At 35.6% G+C, this 19462-nt stretch overlaps 1 protein-coding gene across 1 annotated transcript in view; it reads left to right on the plus strand.

Moving 5' to 3' along the window:
- The window catches only part of CNTN5 (contactin 5), a 1016453-nt gene that overhangs the window by 286953 nt on the left and 710038 nt on the right, over positions 1-19462 (plus strand). The window lies entirely within an intron of this gene.

Consider the following 19462-nt stretch of genomic DNA (forward strand, 5'->3'; position numbering starts at 1 on the left):
GCTTTTGGTGCTGTATCCAAGAAATAATTGCCAAATCCAAGCTTATAAAGGTTTCCTTGCATGGTTTCCTCTGAGAGTTTTATAGTTTTGACTTTTATGTTTAGGTCTTTGATCCATTTTGAGTTAATTTTTGTATATGATGTAAAGTAAGGGTCCAACTTATTGTGTTGCATGGATATCCAGTTTTCTCAGAAGCACTTATTAAAAAAATGGTCCTTTCCCCACTGAATGACCTTGGCACTCTTGTCAAAAATCAGTTGACAAAAAAAAAAAAAAAAAAAAGAGGATTTATTTCTGGGCTTTCTATTTTATTTTATAGACCCAAATATCTGTCCTTATGCCAATACTACATTGCTTTTATTACTGTAGCTTTGTAGGAAGTTTTTCAATCCGGATGTGAGAGTCCTCCAACTTTGTTCTTTTTTCAAGTTTGCTGTGGCTGTTTGGAGTCACTTGACATTTCTTACGAATTTTAGGATGGATTTCCCTCTTTCTGAAACAAATAAACACATAGCAACAACAATAACAACACACCTAATGCCAGTGGAATTTTGATAGGAGTTGCACTGAATCTGTAGATTGCTTTGGGCCTCACTGTCATTTTAACAAAAAGTCTTCTAGTCCATGAACACAAGATGTCTTTCCATTTATTTCTGTCTTCTTTAATTTATTTCATTAGTGTTCTGTGGTTTTCAGTGTATATGCCTTTTGTCTCCTTGTTTAAATTTATTCTTAAATTGATATTTTAATTTAGTATTAAATGTATTCTTTATAATTTTGATTACCCAACTCTTTTACAGAGAGCCTTTGCTATGCCTTATAAAATGTTGAAACTGACATAAATTTCTAAATAAACTTAGAAAGAACACACTATTAGTTAACTTTTACTAGGTTATACTCTAAAATAACAAAATCAGTGTTAACCAAGATTTTTTGTTGTTTTATATCAGACAGTTTTGAGTTTAGGGCTGAAGCCCTGGTATATAATGATGATATGGAACTGCTTCATTTTTCTTCTTCATCTGGGGCCCATGCTGAAGGACGCCCCCCGGGGATATAATGTTCTGTAGTGTCAGAGGATAACCCCAAGAGGGCAAACAGAAATACACAGTATTTTCCAAATTTTTTCCTAGAAGTTAGCTCACTGTCAGTTTCATCCATATTCTTTTGCTCAAAGCAAATCACATAGCCACATTAAGATTAACTCGGGCAGGGAAGTGGCAAGGGCAAAGAGGGAAAAAATAATTATGAACAAATAATTTCCATCACAGATAAAAAATAAGAAATGATCTTTCACAGTTGTGACTGTTAGTTACTTGACCTCTTATCTGGGTGCTGTCACCAAATCTACCTGCTTTCTTTCTGAAACAGAAGAAAATTCCTTCTTCCCTCACATGTCAGAAAAACTAAACGAGAGCATGATTATAAAATGCCTTGAGCAAAGTGGAACAAAGACTTAACAATTTCTAGTTTATCACACTGAAAAAGGAGTTGAGATTCTTTGTATTTTAAAATATCAAGTATCTATTAAAATATGCCACAGGGCTTAGAGGGAAAGGAAATAAAATGCATTCTTTGATAAATTTTATGAATGGTGCAATATTAGTAAAGAGAATTTTCTTTCTTATAAATAAATTAAGATTTTAATTAATGTGATAATTGTTTATTTTTTAATTAGATGGTTTTAACTAAATTCAATTGCTTGTTTGCAGAGTTTAGAAATATCAGTATGCTATATTAACTTCCTTAAGTATCACAGTGTAAGCAATAATACATTTTTATTGTTTGTACTCAAAACTCAGGTTGTTATGGGATTAGCATAGTATGATAATTTTTGTAGTTTATCTAACATATTTAGCATATTTTTTTTCTCACTGAAGTGCACACAGTGTCTTCCAAATGTTTTCATATAACCCTACCTCCTTGATTAAAGGTAACCTAAGGTCCTCATCTGAAATTTGGTCAGAGGAAGTGGATGAGACAATTATGTAAGGAGAGAAGGACAAGCCATAGGCTTCTGTGATTCCACTTTAGTTCTTAGGACAATCAAACGTTCAACACTAATCGATGTTTTAAACATCAATAATGTCCATAATATCAGAGGATAAAGATTTTGTGAAAAATTGGATTCACATTTAAACAAAACTCACCAGTCATTTTGTGAGAACAGGATACCTTCAGCATGATTGTCCCTTTGAAAGGCCTACAAGGTGCTCCTGAGGGATAATTCAGGTGACAGTGGAATATGGTCATATGTACGTTTTAAATAGATCACTCTGGCAACTGAAAAAGCATGACTTTGAGGGGAGAAAAGACTGGAGGCAGAGACATTCTTATGAGGCGTTAGCTGAAATGGAATGAAGACCTAAATGAGGATCTAAAGTAGGCCAGCAGGAAGAGGTCAAGTGACTCCAAAGATAAGAGCATGGGTTTTGCTGTCAAGTGGACCTGGCTTCACCTTGCTCCCCAGCTCTGCTACTTAGCACTTTGATACTGTAGAATATTCTTAGTCACTCTATCTTTCAAATTCCCTTCTCATCTATAAAATGAATATGATAGCAGTACATTTCTCAGAGAGGTTACATGGATTTAATGAATAAAACACATACACATTTAACATCATGTGTAACATATAATCAATATTCAGTAAATGAGAAGCAATATTGTAGTTCAAGAGGAAAATATTTTCCTCTGCCCATCTAGGTTCTTTGGCTGATTTGTAATTAAAATAACATAAGACAGATTAACAAAAGAAGAACAAATTTTATTATGTACATACAGAGTCGCATAAGAATATGAGACCCAATGGCAGTCAGGCAGTTTCGGCTTATTTGTCATCCTGAGCTAAGGAGAAAGGCATAGGAGTCTGGGACAAAAGGGAAGGAAAGAAGACAATGTAAAGGAAGATGAGGAAAGCAAATGTTTGGAAAGCACATGTTTGCCATGTTATGCAAAGACAGCAGGACACAGAGAGGGCTTGGAACAAGTAGGCCTTGCTAAGTCCCCCAGTCTGCCACTCCTAGTTCATATTCTTTGTAGTTATCTCTGGTGAGAGTTCCCTTCCTGGAACAGGCCCTCTATCTAAATTATTTTAGGCCATTAAGGCGAGGTAAAAAGAAAAACTTTTTGAGACTCTGTTTCTTAAAACTAATCAGCCTAAAGTAATTTTATGCCAAAGAAACACATTTTGGGGTGAAAAAAAAATCCGTTGTACCTTGTAATAGGTAAAACAGTTTTCTTAATTTGTATGTTTGAGAAGTAGCACAGCACAAACCTGCATCGAGGCCTTCTGACTCAAGTTTTGTGGATTTTCTACTGTACCATACTGTTGCAGGGGACATGTCGAGAGATTAGAAAACAATTTTAGAGAAGTTCAGAGGTAGATCAGTATTAAAGCTGGGGATATACTGATTGACCTTCCTGATCCATTTCATTTCAAGTATTCTAATAAGTGCCCTCCTGGTATCAGAAGTTGGTTATGATCCAAGCTCTAAATCTGACATGATGTGTATCATATGGAATAACTTTAGCTCCTCAAGGACACAGATTGCTTCCAATTTGTCTTAGTGTTACCCAAAAGGCAAACAGGAAAAAAAAAAAAAATGGAGATAAGATTTACAGACGGGAGATAGAAAGCATTGTGTAGCAAAAGGATTTTAAAAGCTTTATTTAGGAAAAGAAGAGTCCTCCTCCGAGAGCAGGAGGTGAGCTTGTTCGGGGGGAGTTGTGGGGTCTTTGTCTCCTGTCCTCTTATACTCTTGCTTAGAGGTGGTCTTTTGATTGATTAACGGCTCTTGTCCCAGGAATGCTTAGTCATGCTTAATCCCTTTGTGAATGTACTTACCCGTGGTGTATACAGAAAAACCCAAAGGGGGAGCCTAAACCACAAGGTTAATTATAATATAATGAACATTGGGTTATGTCCGGTTGAGTCCCTTCTGCTACCTCGCAGTCATGGTATTAACTTGTGTCTTGTTTTTGTTGTTGTTTTTGTTTATTTGTTTGTTTGTTTTGTTTTTGCTGGCACTCATTTAGGAGAATTCAGGACCCTTCAGGACCATCATCTGGACCATCTTCCCTCTCCTCCACCTGTGGGCCCAGTTCCCTGATTTACCTAACTACCTACTGTTAGTATTTATTCTCAGTACTTAGTATGGGATATGACACATAACAGTCCCTCAATAAAGGGTTACGTATAAATACATTACTTTTTTTTTTTTTTTTTTGAGAAACAGCTAATCAAATGTAGCTTAATTGACTTGAAATAAAAATAACAGATTAATGTAAACACCAATGAAATAATGGTCAGGGAGTGCAAGCAATTATTCCACTCTGCTCCTCTGGTTATACACTGTGGATGCTTTTCCTTAGAAATTCTTTTCTATGAGGGTTAGCCTAGGAGATAGGGTATTACAGGTTTTAGCAATGCCGTCATAAACTGAAAGTTTCCAAAGGAAAGCCCTGAGGTCCCAGCATCACATCCACCACCCTCATTATTAACATCTCCATACAAACCTGTCTTTAATACAAAGCAGAATTTCTGAAAGCCTTAATATTGGTGCTGATTTGCTCACTAATGATTATTTTTCTTCCTCTGTTTCATAATGCTCTGCCTGGAAAATCTGTTGCAAGTGAGTGGCTGGAATTATAATTCTTCTAAGGAAGTGATTTATACATGTGGTTAATGATTTTGCATCTTCTCAGCTCAACCTTTACACCCCTCCATTCCTGCCCAACTCATTTGGTTATGGATATTAATCACAACCACAGGACAGGGAATGCTTTATTTTAATGTTTAATAAGTTTACAGCTCTTCAGATTGATTCTTGCAATGTGAATGTTGCTAATCATTACGCTTTTATGTTATAGGCATAGCCGAAAAGGCTGAGGAAGGAAGACATTCATTGATACCCAAGATAAAATAGCAGATATTCATGCAAAAAGAAAATGTCCTTTCTTCGACTCTAAAGATTAATAGTTACAATTAAAGATCTCCCTATCAGTGTGCATTGACTTAGACCCGACCGAGCTCAGCGAACACTGCTCACAGGCCACATCCAACTTTACGTGTTGGTAAATGCCTCTGTGATGTCGCCATGGGGAGTTGCTTCTCTCTCCATTGACAGAAATGAGGCAGTAATTAGAACTGACTGACAAGGTGCTTTTCATCTTTGACGAGGAAAGATTTTTTGTGTCAAAATATCTCACCAGAGGAGTAATTTTCTCTGTGTGCTTTTCTTGTCCTGACACATTTTGCATGATAATAGAAAAGGGGAAATTGTTTCTGAATGTTGCTTAGTGACAAATAGCAGATACACTGCCTTTGCAGATAACAAGTGTCTGAATGCTGTCATATTGTGATATCAACAGATGAGACCCATAGTAAGCTGGGGATATTTATACTGGAAAAATAATTTGTTTTAGATAGAATAAAATCAAAGATATTAAAATGCTTTTTATGGTATTATGCCTCTAAAGGTTCAAAATTACCTGACAAGATTTAATCATCCAATTCTAAAATGCATTTTAAGGATTTAATCACCTGAAATTTTCAGCACAATGGAGAAAAGAAATAACCAGTATAATCAATTTGCTGTTTTTATAGAGCCTGCCTTCTCACTCAGCCTGTGGGCTACTGTCAATTTAAACCACTTTCAAACATCTTATCATTATGCTGGGCAATGGCCTACGTTGACTGTACTAAACCTGAAAACCTAAAAAACTATTCATGGGTTTAAATGGTTGAAACGTTAAAAAAAAAAAAAGTTAAAATAAAAGTGTAGGGGCAGCGAAGTTGTCCCTGTTGGTTCTTTGGCAGGTCTCATAATTAAATTGATAGAAAGATTAACAAGAGAAAAACAAAAGTTTAGCAACACGTTTACTTGGGAGAGACCCAGGAAAACTTGAGTACCTTTCCAAAATACAGGAAGCAGCCACCTTACATACCTTCTTCAGCTAAAGACAAAGGAGATGTTGGGCGTGAGGAGTGAGTTATGAGAGGTTACCAGGAGAAGCACAGTAGGCAAGGGTAAGCTTGTTATATGTAAGTTGTTTCCTTCTTCATTGAAAAGAGTATTGAGAGACTTAGAGGCATCTCCCTCCTCCTTTTAAGAGAGACACCCTTACAAATAGAGATTTCCCTTATACATGCAGATGTCTCTTACAGAAGTCTTATGTCTACTTGTTTTTCAGACCTTCTCCTGTATTTTGCAGTTTCTTAAAAATAATCAGCCTAAAGTAATCTTTATACTAAAGAGATATACTTTACAGTGGCAAATTCTCCTCCCCTACAATAGCTTTGCCTTGCATTAGAATCTGAATATGAAAGGAAGAGTTTGATCTTGAACTTGGAACTGACAATATTAAGAGAACAGAGAATGTGGTGCTTTCTTCCATTATTTCTTTCCAGTGTAGAGAGAGCACTTTATGGAATGTAAATTAGCACACAGTTATCAAATATAATAGCAGGTGGAAAGAAAGACAGTGTTTATCTGGAAGTACGAATCTGATTACACATTGCTGTTTGTGTAATACAGGTGTACAGTCATGAAAAATGTAGTAAGATCAGCAGTTTCTAAAGGAGCACTATATTAACTTCATCCAGCTGAGAAAATTTCTGAATATACTCTGTCAAAAAAATAGAGGAGAGAGGGAGAATATTTAATATTGGAATTTGAATAAGAAGTTGAATAAGATAAGAACATCAGTACCCAACTATGAACATCAGAGGCTGCAGTCCATTTTAGGCAATTGGAGGGAACATGAAGATTTCAGGGGCTATTGTCATAACACTGAGATGGAAAGTAATAGGGTTGGCGATAAAGTATTACCCCAGTTCCTGAAGTTCATGTCTCTGAATCCCTCTATTTAAATTAAGGCTGATGACCTTCTCTGACACCAGTTTGCAGTAGACATTATGGACCTTATCTTTCAAGATCCTATGCTTCAAGGAATTTTAAGGTGACCACAATTCTTGAAAAAATTGAAATCACAATGCTAATGTTTGCCCAAATCGGATGCCTAGAAAACTAAATAATTTTATGTTTTCCTCCCATTTTACTATTCTCATGTTCCTTTTTTTCAATTAACTCAGAATAATTGTGAGAACTTAGTATTTATTGGATCATTCAAGAATACTCTTGAATGTGCTACTCAGAACTCTCAGCCTAAAGAGAAAGTAGCCCCACAAGTTTTAAATGCCCACCATTATTTTCAGTCTAAAATCATTTTGGGAACATTAGCTTTATCTTCAGATCCTAAAGAATCCATTTCACAACAGAAAATCATACACTGGTAATTATTTGTTGTGTTTTATTTAATTAGTTAATAATAAAACAGTGCTTATAATATGTCATACAAGATTGATGTTGAGGACTTTACACATACAATTCTCATACTAGTGCTGGGTACATTATACATATAGTTCCCATTTTATCAATCAGAAAGTAAATGCTTAAAATGCAGAATAACTTGTTCTAGGTCTCACAGTTACTAAATTTCCTACATGGAATTTGAGTTGTGAAAGCAGAAATTGTACTGGACAAAAAGTTAAACAGGCAAGGAAAGCTTTATTCAAGGCTATTGCAGTAAGGGAGAAAGACTGAACTCATCTTTCCTGAAACAAAGATGGGATGGATTTGAAGCACTGAGTGAGCTAGTAGAAAAGTTCTAGAGGACGTTAGGGGAGAGGTTAGTCAGTGGGATGTGTTGAGCACATTGGGTTACTCTTGAGTTTGCATTTTTTTTTCAGTGATTAGGCCTAATTGGCACCCATCAAAGTTAGGCTTCTACCCTCCCACAGAGACTGGGAAACACGGATGCTGTCTTCCTTGATGAGTACATTTCAAAGAGATGATTCCTGGTCCTTGACAAAGAACATGCTGTGGGTCATAAAACTGACAAAGCCTAGGAGAAGATTTACATACATTTCAAAAGGGCAGAGAAGTGATTTACAATTGCAAGTTTTCTAAAGCAACTGTTCTAAGAAAAGGGAGGTCAGGGACCTGTAGTGAAGAAGAAACCTGTGTAATTTAGTCACGCTCAGGAAGAAGTTGTCTTGGCCAAAGTCCATGTCTGTCAGTCACCAATGCAGGCCCTCCTAACCCTGACTTTATGTTGAATCCTATTTATACTGGTTCCCCAGTGACACTGAGGAATATTAGCTGTTTGTCCGCAGAATTGCATTTAATTTGCTGATGATATGACACCCCCCCCCGAATTTGTGGTATAATTATAAGTTACTTTCAGTTAATATTTATTTGCCAAGTATGTTCTGAATGCAAAATGTCTTAAAAACATTTTAGTAAAGATTTGAATAAATAATGCCAGAGTACAGTTGAGAAATTTGAGATTTGCCTATGTTGACTGAAATAAATGCACAACCTAAAAGTTGAGAGTTATGTTTTATTCGGCGGACATTTCTGAGGACCCGAACCCCTTCAAACCCGGGATGACAGCCTCTCAGATCGCTCTGAGGGACTGCTCCAAAGAGGCAGGGGAGGAGCCAGGACATATAGGAGCTTTACAACAAAGACCAGTAGTTGGAATGTTAAAAGATTACTGTTAACTGAAGAAAACCAGACTTCTCAAGTTAAAGAATTTAGCACTTTTCTATGTATGGGAAGACACAAATGTCTGGGCTCATTGAAATCATTCCTTTGATATGCAGCTATTAGTCTAGAGCCAGTGTCCTGTGCTTTCATGTCCCTCAGGGGACACCACTGGGGGTGGCTGCAGAGGCCTGGTGCCTGCTTGTCTGCATCCTGAGTTGGCTGATGACTTGGTGGCCACTTTGTTTGAAAGCATTCTTTGTTTACTGATATGGCTTGCAGTATTTTTGGTTCATACCTATGAAAACACATCTAGATAATGGTAGAAAAGAGAGAAAAATTCTGATTTCCCAAAAGTTCATAATCCATGCTCCTTTTACTATTATGCAGGATATGTGAGGATTTATTATTTTATCTAAAAATAATTATTCAACACATATTTATTCAAAAATATTTTCATTCAACAACAAAAAATACAGAATAGGCACTATACTAGGCGCTACAGATCTATCTGTGAACAAGAAAATTAAGATCTCTTCCTGTTGGAAATTACAGTCTGAGAAGAACCTTGATATTTTATAGATACTTTTGTAAATAATTGGTTACCACTGTGAGATGTTGCTAGGAAAGAAAAACTAAAAAGTGTTGTGAGTAACTATAGCACACTTGCCAAACTTAGACAAGGTAGATTTCCCCAAGGATGCCACGGGACCTGAATCTGCCAGGTGGAGAGAGAATTTGAGAAAGCAGTTGTGAAGCTCCTGAAGTGTTTGCTTAAACAAGCAAAGGCGTTTAATGTTGGCAAAAAAATAAACAAAACATTTTTATTTTAGATTATTTGGAGGGATCAAAAGATGTAGCAAAATTAAAAAAGAAAAACAAAACCTAGCCGTCAGGAAAATCTAGCTTAAGTTCTAGCTCTGCCACAAACTATGTCAGTTTGAGGAAACTGGGAATAAGGTTCATGTACACAATACATTATCTTCAGATTAATTCTCAGGAATGTCATCATTGCAATATTTATTTTTCTTCAAATCTAGTTTTGAATTGTTGGAAAAACATGTAAGGATCAGTTTTTAGGCCACCAAGGAAAATTTTGTAGTCACATTTCATTTTTGACTAAACATGGTATGTGGAGGCCCCCCCATGTACAAAAGTCTTTCCATGTGTCCCCTGTTTCTTGTTTGTAGGAAAAAAGTTTCTGCCTCCTAGACTTTCCCTGAGTTTCAAAGGGCAGATTCAGACAGTTACTTATTAAAATGAATGAGGAAATGTAGAAATAAAGGAAACACAATGAATAAACAATAGTGCAGCTATGTGGTAGGGCCCTGGTTCCTCTCAAGAGGTTTATGTAACAATTTGCTATGTGTCTCTTAAGTTCTTCTACAGGAACTAGGGCCCTCACCCAGGTGGAAGATGGTAACTTCAGACTGAGCACAGCACGTGGACCCAGACTGGTTGGAACCAGAAGGGCGATGATTGAGATTCTACCCTGTCACCCCCCTACCAACCAATCAGAAGAAGTTTGATGCAGGAAAAACAGATGTGGGGCGTGAGGAGGGGCATGTCCCAGGCTTCAGTTGAGCCCCTGGGACACGCCCTGCCAAGTGTAGGTCCTTGGCTTCACACAGGAAAGAATTCAAAAGCGAGCCACAGTGGAGTCAGGGTAGATATATTCAGAGAGATACATTGAAAGGCATGAGAAAGGTGATGAGGTCGTGGAGGTTGGGTGCTCAGATTAGAGTAGAAGTAGGTACACACTCCACAGACAGAGTGTGGGTCATCTCCAAAGCGGGAGAGAGAGAGGGAGAGGGAGGCAGCCGCAAGGAACCCTGTTGCCAGTTTTTATGGGCTTGGTGGCTTCATATGCTAATAAGTGGAAGGGCCAGTCTAACTAGCCTGGGGAAGGGGCTGGGATTCCCAGGAAGTTGGCCATTTCCCACTCTTTGACCATTTGTGGCTAGCCTTGGGACTGCCATGGAGCCTGTGGGCATGTTATTCACCATGCTAATGTATTACAATGGGTGTATAATGAAGCTCAAGATCTGCTAGAAGTCAAATCTCTCACCATCTCGATCCTCAAGGCCTACTGGAGGTTGAACCTTCCACCATTTTGATGTTAATTGCTGTATCATTCCTTGAATGGCTGTGCCCTGCCCCCTTCCCGTCTCAAGTTCACACACCTTGGACCCTCCCCCGCACTCCAATTTTGCCTATAAAAATACTCTCCTGAAAACCATCAGGGAGTTTGGGTTTTTTGATCACAAGCCACCCATTCTCCTTGCCCAGCCTTGCAGTGAATCCTTCTCTGCTCCAAGCTCTGACATTTTGGTTTGTTTGACCTTAGAGTGCACTGGGCACATGGACATGAATTCGAGAAAATGAATGATATTATTCACCTACCTTATTTGCCATGCTTGACTCTGAAGAAGTATCAACTACTTCCAAAATACAAACCTATCTTCAAAAGATGAAATTTTGCCACCACTGAGAAATTCAAGTGTTTGTGCTACATAATAGAAATCCTATCAAAAGTTACACTATCTTTGAAGTTATTTTTCTTTGTGTAAATATGAATCACATTTATTAGTTGTCACATCTAATAAACATTCCTTGGCTCAAAGAGTTGGCATTAAAGTACAGAAATGGGGTTGGTGGCCTCTAGAATTAGAATTAGGTGTAGACAAAGGATATTGTCACTGCCCTGCATTGCAGTGTATATATTATATTTGCTTAAATTTGGTCCAGACTAGTTTGTATACAAGGCTCTTGTGGTAAAGCTGAAATGAGTTGCTGGACTTTTGAAAAGACTAGAATATTATGAAATTTAAATAATGACAAAGAATAAGAAGACTGATGCCTGTGGGTGTTTGTTCCTCTGCCCACATCCCTACAGTGTTGGGGAGAACAGGCCTTGAGGCTTTAGTGAAACTGATTCCCAGCAGTTGTCACAGAGGCAGGGAGCTGCCGCCCATCTGGATGATCTCACTTCACTCAGAGTAATTGGCTCTCAGGTCTCTGTTGAGGGGAGGCAGCCTGATGCCTCAGGCTTCTATTTTTTGCTCATTTGTTTGTGTTTTGGAGGAAGAAAATGCCTATTTTCTATATTGCATATAAATCCTTATATAGTAAAGAAACTTTGTTGATACAGATAAGAAAAAACAGGCAGATTGGTTTTGAGAGATATTGTTAAACATGCCATGCATCACTCTGTATTCAAATTATATCTTTTTAAAAAGTACAGGTTTTTAAAATTATATATAACATAATTATATAAAAATGCTTTCAAAGTATATACTTACTTAATAGATATAGTTGTCCCTGGAATAATTATATATAATTATGTATATGTTTATATATATATAAAATACTAACTGCAACAAATATATATATATAATATATATGTAATACTTATTGCAACAAATGTTACTCAGAGTAAATCAGAATTGAGAGATGAAGAAATATACAAATAAGATGTTACTGTTTGGTGTGTTTACATGATTTCAATAATATTGAGGTGAGAATTAGATGGACTAACTTCTTAGAGGAAAATTAAAATGAGGTTAAATTTAATTGATACAATTTTATCTTTACTTTGATTTCCAATATTAAAGGAGAAAAGAGAAGCAAGATTACCCTGGATAAAGGGATCAGACTTTAGGTGTCAGATTGTTCCCAAATTTTGTTTTCAATTTGAGTACTTTTTATACTCTATTACATTGCTATTTTTAGTTTGCCTTAATAATGCTTCAGTTTACATATACTTAATGTTCAAAAACAAAAACAAAAACTCATCAAAAGAAATAAATGTATAGCAACATGAAGTTTAATTTCTGTGGCCTTAGGTACTCCCTCATCTTTCCTTCAGGTACCTACATATGAAAAAACCCTTATCCATTTTTCATGGTGCTTGTTTATGTCCTTGGGTACACATTTATGTATACATGTTTAATTGTGAAGTACTAAACCCAGTAAGAAAGAATGAGATTTCACAGAAAGAGTTATTGACAATATATGAAACTGAGTTCCCCTAAAACTAAATTCACCTGCTGAGTTTATAATAAACCTTTTCATCCAAAACTTATTTTTCCCTTTCTTGTCCCACTACTGTTCCATTCAGGAATGAGAAGTATCAAAGGAAAGGGGGACTGAAACAGAGCAGGACCTTCCGGGCCTTTCTCAGATACAAAAGATCCTCTTTGTTCTCTGTCTCTTGTTTTTAAAATAAGGCTTTAGTCTGCTAGGCCCTTTTTGAGTTCCTAAGAGCAGAATCAAGCAGTTACTAATTGGGGAAATGAAGGAATGCAGAAACGAAAGGAAAAGCATCAAGAAATAGTAGTTCAGTGGTAAAAGAGTCCTAATTCCTCCTAAAGGGGTAAAAGAGTCCTAATTCCTCCTTAAGGGGTATATGTAACAATCTGATGCATATCTTTGAGTTGTTATACAGAGGATGGTGAATCCATGCTGACCACAAGCACGTAGACCCCAGACTGTTTGGAATCAGAAGGTTGATGAATAAGATTCCTGAAACATCACTCTGTTACAACACCATCAACCAATCAGGAGAAAGTCAACAGCAATGAGCAACAACCCACACTTCAGATGTTGCCTTTGAAACCCTTCCCTGAAAGCCATGTAGAAGTTTGGGTCTTTTGAGCATGAGCTGCCCATTCTCCTTGCTTGATGCCCTGCAAATAAATGCTGAACATTCCTTTACCACAACGTAGTGTTAGTAGATTGGCTTTGCTGCACAGCAGGTGAGTAGACCCAAGTTCAGATCGGTAACATATACAAAGAATGAAAGAGAATTAATATAAAAGCGACTAAAGGGAAACACATGTCAACTATTAATATGGAAAATAGCTGAAAGAAGCCCTGTTTACATGCTTATGATAAATGGATTTTATAACAGAGCAGTTCCCGTCAGTGTTCATATATTTATACTTACTACTGGAGAAAATTTAATCAGCAAGTTGTATTTTAGCTGTGATCTTACCTGTATATAAGTTCCCCCATCACTGTTTATTGGCCATTTTATGAGACTGACATGCTACCTACTGTGCTAATGAGGCACCTTATTTATTGGCCATTTTAAAATGTTCCAGTTGTCCTATTGTTATAGTCCTTGGATTATTATTATATACTCAAAAAGTATGTATCTAAAGAAACAGATGACTATGGTACCATATAAATTGTACTGCAAAGAAAAATGAAATTAATAGTTTATAGCATGACACATCACTGAATAACAAAATATGAAAATGATAAACATCAAAATATGAAGCGTTACAAAATCTAAGAGAGGCATGTCATGGCCCTGGCATGACACAGGACCTCTTAGAGAGGGGAAGAGCTAGGGTAGTTCTGTTGCTGAAGGACTGGCCCCCGTCCCTGATGAGCTAAATAACTCAGAGACAGGGTCTTAGAGTTTAGAAGAAAAGAGACAGATTTATTGCTTTGCCAGGCAAAGGGGACTCATAGCAGACTAGTGTCTTCAAGACTGAACCTATCTTGGGGATGGGGCAGGGTGATTGTATAGTCATACCTTAAACAATAAAGCATCTATAACAATCAACAAAATTATTTTCTTCTCATAAGACTCAGAGTGGTGTCATGGTGTCTCCAGGTGACCAATTCTGTAGAGGCTAGTGGTTGTCACTCTTTCAACCTCTTTATCTTATAAGTGCTCAAGGCGTGGTCTTCATGGTAATTAAGACTATTTTGTAAGATTACAGTTCTGTGACCTTCTCCTTGGAGAACCAACTCAGAAACCAAGCATGATTGTTACTTTCAATTGCTGGAATAAATCAAAAACAGTAAAATTAATAGCTTTAGTTTTAACAATGGGTCTGGAGCTGTGAGTAGCAACTGGTCAGTGAGGTTAGTTGATAGTTTTAAGGGCAAGCATAAGAATAAGCATGTGTTAGCTGAAGTGCGGCCATTTTATTAATTCTTCAGTTCCATATCTGGATGAAGACTCATCAGTGGTTGTTAGAAGGCTTGCGATTTTAAGATCCATTTGAAAAAAAGGGAGAAATTTTGGCTGAAAATCAAGATTTAATGAAGCCATACAATACGACATTTTTCAAGCACCTTTTTTTCATTTTCATTGGGATGTTCTGATTTAAAATGTCTCGTTCAAGGGAGGAGGATATAGCTTAGTGGTAGGTGTGTGCTTAGCACTCACAAGGTCCTTGGTTCAATCCCCAGAACCTCCATCAAAATAAACAAACAAACAAATCTAATTACCTCCCCTGACAAACAACAGCAACAACAACAAAAATAAATAAATAAAATGTCTAGTTCATGTTGTATACATGTTAATACCTAGATTTACCTACAAAATTCTATATCAAATAATTTGACATCTAAGTTTATGTTGGGGAGGAATACATTTTCCTCTACTCTTCTAGGTGCTTCTGGCTGGTCTAAGAATTAAGTTGACATGGGAGATTAACTGGAGAAGATGAAAAAAAAAAGTTTAATAACGTGTATATGTGGGAGAGGCTCAGGAAAACTGAGTAACTTGCCAAAATGACTGAAGCCTTCACCTTAAATATTATACTCAGTTAAAGACAAAAAAAGATGTTGAGAGTGGGGAAAAGTCAGTTATGGGAGTTTACCAGGAACAGCACAATAAACAAGGATAAGATTGTCACCCAGATTTAACTCTTTTCCACTGATAAGTTTCTAAAGATTTGATCATCCTCTACTTCTTGGTACAGAAGAGGAAGACACCCTTACAAATGGAAATTTCCATTACAAATATAAATGTTTCTTACAAAAGGACAATTCCTAATTGGTTTTCAGAACCTTTCCCAGGTTGGCTGTTTCCCAGAAAATCGTCAACTTAAAACAATATGCCAAAGAGACATGTTAGGGTGGCAAATTCTTCCCTAAAATTACAAAATCCAAGATCACACAGGGAATAAAGTATTTTTTATCAACAACTTGAAACATGTTATCTAAACAGGGGCCATTTATACATTTTAATTTAAGTATTTAAAAAATATATTAATTAAACTTCTAAACTATGATTAGGCAATTTTTAATAAATATCTTTCTGGAATTCAGAAATCATGTGCAAAGAATAAAACAGCATAAAATAATTAGGGACATATGTCATATAAGAAATGATAAAATATTATTTGCGGAATTGTTCAGGAGAATCTCAGTATCCTTCAGCAGTTTTTTCATATCTCTGTTACAGTGCTTACTGGATTATATTATGCTGTATCTATTTACATTTCTTTCTCATCTCCTGGTCCATAAGTTTTATAGTGTGTTCTTTCTTCTATTACCCACTTCTAAAATTTTGGTAGAAAGTGATATAAGCATTTTATTTTATTTTTTCCAGCTTTACTGGGGTATAATTGACAAAAATAAATTGTATATATTTAAGGTGTACAACTTGATATTTTGATTTATGTATACATTGTGAAATGATCACCCCATTCAAACCAGTTCACATATCTATATATCAAATCTTCATTTTAAGACTGAGTTAGTAGAAGATTTGTACTTATCCTCTGTGATTCCAGAGAACACCTATATGCCTGATATAATGGGTGTCAAGAAATGCTTTTTGAATGAAGACATTGTGGGAGAATAGGTTCTTGCCTCATGTAGGAAAGAATATTTTGGATACAAATCTAAGAAGAATTATAATTCTAACTCTTTTTTGGCTTTGGCAATTACATAGTTTTCTCCAATAATTTATCTTCAAATTTGTGGGAACCCTTCTTCTGCAATATATTGGACTCATGGATAAGTGAGGCTTCTGTTCCCATGCTGGGAATATTTTCAGCTGAACTTTTTGGTTAACACATTTTTATCTCTTTAAGCTACTTCATGTTATCTCTACTTACTTGACAGTAATCCTACCCATTTTTTACTTTTCACCAGATTTGTCTTTAATAATAAAAGAGAACTTTCTAACAGTCATGATTGTTCAAATTTGTTTTCTGCTATCTCCCAGTCAGTATCATTGGATGTGTTCCAGAATTCTGTTCACATGTGTCAGCTTGGCTCTTGCAGAGTGAACGCAGGCATTGAAGAATGAGTTATACTACATGATCTTCAAATTTAATTTCAATCTTGAGAATCTATGATTCAAAGAACAGTTAATAACATAATTTTGCATAAACTTTAAATATATACTTTACCACCCTATCCGAGGACCCTTGACTGACTGTTTTACACTGAGCAAAGTAGCACTCCTAGAATGGATGAGTACAATATGGTGAGTGAATTCTCTGGTATAATGTGCCAAACTTACAAACAATTGATTAAATCTATGTGTAGAAAAGCTTAGGACTGTCATGAAAGGAAAAAAAAAAAAAAAACAAAAAGAAAAGAAAAGTGAGAAAGAAATGAGATCTAATTTACTACAATTTGTTAATCTTACCAAAACTAGTTTATGAGAGCATACACAAAACAGTATGATATATTCTGAGTACATTAGAATAGTTACTTTTAGATGAGAGAGTAATATGGAAGTAGGAAAAAGGATAAAAGTGAGTAACTATTAACTAATGAAGTAAGTGGCACCACTACTGATATGATATGAAGAGTTTTTTAAAAATATAGTCTTCTGCACATGCTATTCAATAAAAATATAAGATAGCACCAAACCCATTCTATTCCCATTGTGCCTTTAGTTTTCTTCTTAAAACTTATAGCCTCCTGATAGTTTGTTAATTTATTCTTTATTACCCGCCTTCGCCCATCTTCCTTGACCAGGAAGTTACCTTCATGAGAGCAAGGGATCTTTTTTTTTAATTGTATCCTCAGTACCAAAAATAAAGCTTCACATCAATTAGATACTTAAATATTTATTACATGAATTAATGAATTATATGAATAACTATAGTAAATTAGAGATTATGCCATAAGTTCTCTTTTTTGTCTAATATCTCTAATTGAAAATTTAATAAGAAAAAGAATCTGTGGTGGGTGTTAAGTAGTGCTGTAGGGAGGAGTAGGAGACATTTAAGTAGTTATCAGTGGGTGATTGATTTCTGGTTCAGTAGCTTTTTCAGTTGAGATGTCAAGTCAAATTACTGTTTCAGTTTAACTGCTAGTTGAGACTGAGAAGAATATAATCAATATGACATGAAAGGAAATATTAATGATTGAATGTTATATCTGACCCAAAGAAAACATTACCAGCTATGCCCATATTACTAACTCTGAGCATGAGCTACTCTAAAAGTTTTTTATAAACTAATAAAAATCACTTTACCTCAAAAACATTTGGAAATATTGAAATATATATATATGAGTGTGTGTGTGTGCGCGCGCATGCACAGGTGAGGGAGCACACACACACCTACACATATATAGTGCATGTATAGATAAATGTTACTCTTACAAAACATAAAATTCAGTGTTCTTAAGACCAAGATGATAATTTGAAAAAATATTTGACCTTTGTTAACAAAGAAGGTAATGATGTTTCTACATTTTTTCAAGGAATATTGTACATCTTAGCACAAATTCAGTATCTTGCTATATATCTATAGCTTTATTTAAACCTAACATCTGATCAGTTCAAAAGTCTCAAAGAAATGATCAAGTAGAGATAATAAAAGAGTTTTTATAATCTATAAAACCCTTTAAAATGTGCAATGATCAAGATACTATGCCTATTATTATTAAAATGAGAACATTCTTCAAATTTGTTCATTCAAATACTATTGTTGAGTACCTCTGAGTACCAGACATGTTTTTAGATAGTGAGGTTACAACAATAAGGATCCTGATTCTTCTGAATTTTCTATCTGGTATGATAGTTTTCAAACCTGGTTAAATATTAGAAATATCTAAAGTGTTTAAAATCATAGGATTCATAAATAATAGGAGTCATAGGAAGTTTCTGTTAGAGAAATGTGACTGTGCTTTTGTGCCTGTGAAAAATGGGAACACCTTACCATGTAAAAATTATGCAGAAAAGCACCCCCTAAACATCAAACATACTGTGAGAAAGGAAAAGATAACTTCTGACTAATTTTGAAAATTAAAAATTATCCTATTTAAAATCTATCAAGGCCTTTCCATTGCTCTTATAACAGAGTCCATACTCCTTAATATGGCATATAAGCTGTATAACATGTTGTGTTTTGTTTTGTTTTTCATTTAAATAATCCTGATTGGCTTTCATCAACTTCTTTCATTCTTCAAATCTCAGCTTAAATGATATTTCTTTTTTGAAGACTTTTAAAGTAATCTCCCTCCCCTCCACCCACCTGATGATCCTCATCTTATTAGTTCTATGGAATCTTATATTATCATAGTACTTGACATGCTGATTTGAAATTTTTAAAGTATTCTTGTGTATATCATCCCTGGAACAAGCAGTTTTCAATATGGCCACTATATTGCTATCATCTGGAAAACCTTTTTAAAGTATTCAAATGTCTGAGTCCCATTCCTAATAATTTCAATTTATGTGGTCTGGGTTAGGTTTCAGGTTTTAGTATTTTTTAAACACTTCAGATGTTTCTAATATTTAACCAGATTTTAAAACCATCATACCAGATAGGAAGTTCAGAAAAATCAGGATCCTCATTGTTGTAACAATCTTGCCTCCAGAGGAAACATAGACAAGGCCATTGAAAACATTGGATGGAAAACAACCCCTTTGACTTTCAGCTTCTATGGAAAATAATTAATTATTGCCTAAAGATGAAATCTGCTAGACAGAAATCTCTTGGATTTGAGTTCATGGAAAGGCACAGAGAAATGAGGATGCAGTAGGAAAGGAAAAATATAATTAACAGGACTTTTGTTGAGTGGAGATTAGAAACCATCACTCTACTGTTAATTTTGCCCCAATTTAAGATATGATCTACTACCACACCAGTTCCTGTTTTTTCAAATATTTTGTGACAAAAGATACCAAGTACCTGCAT

Source organism: Camelus dromedarius, chromosome 12 (assembly GCF_036321535.1).
Source record: "Camelus dromedarius isolate mCamDro1 chromosome 12, mCamDro1.pat, whole genome shotgun sequence".
Taxonomy (NCBI): domain Eukaryota; kingdom Metazoa; phylum Chordata; class Mammalia; order Artiodactyla; family Camelidae; genus Camelus; species Camelus dromedarius.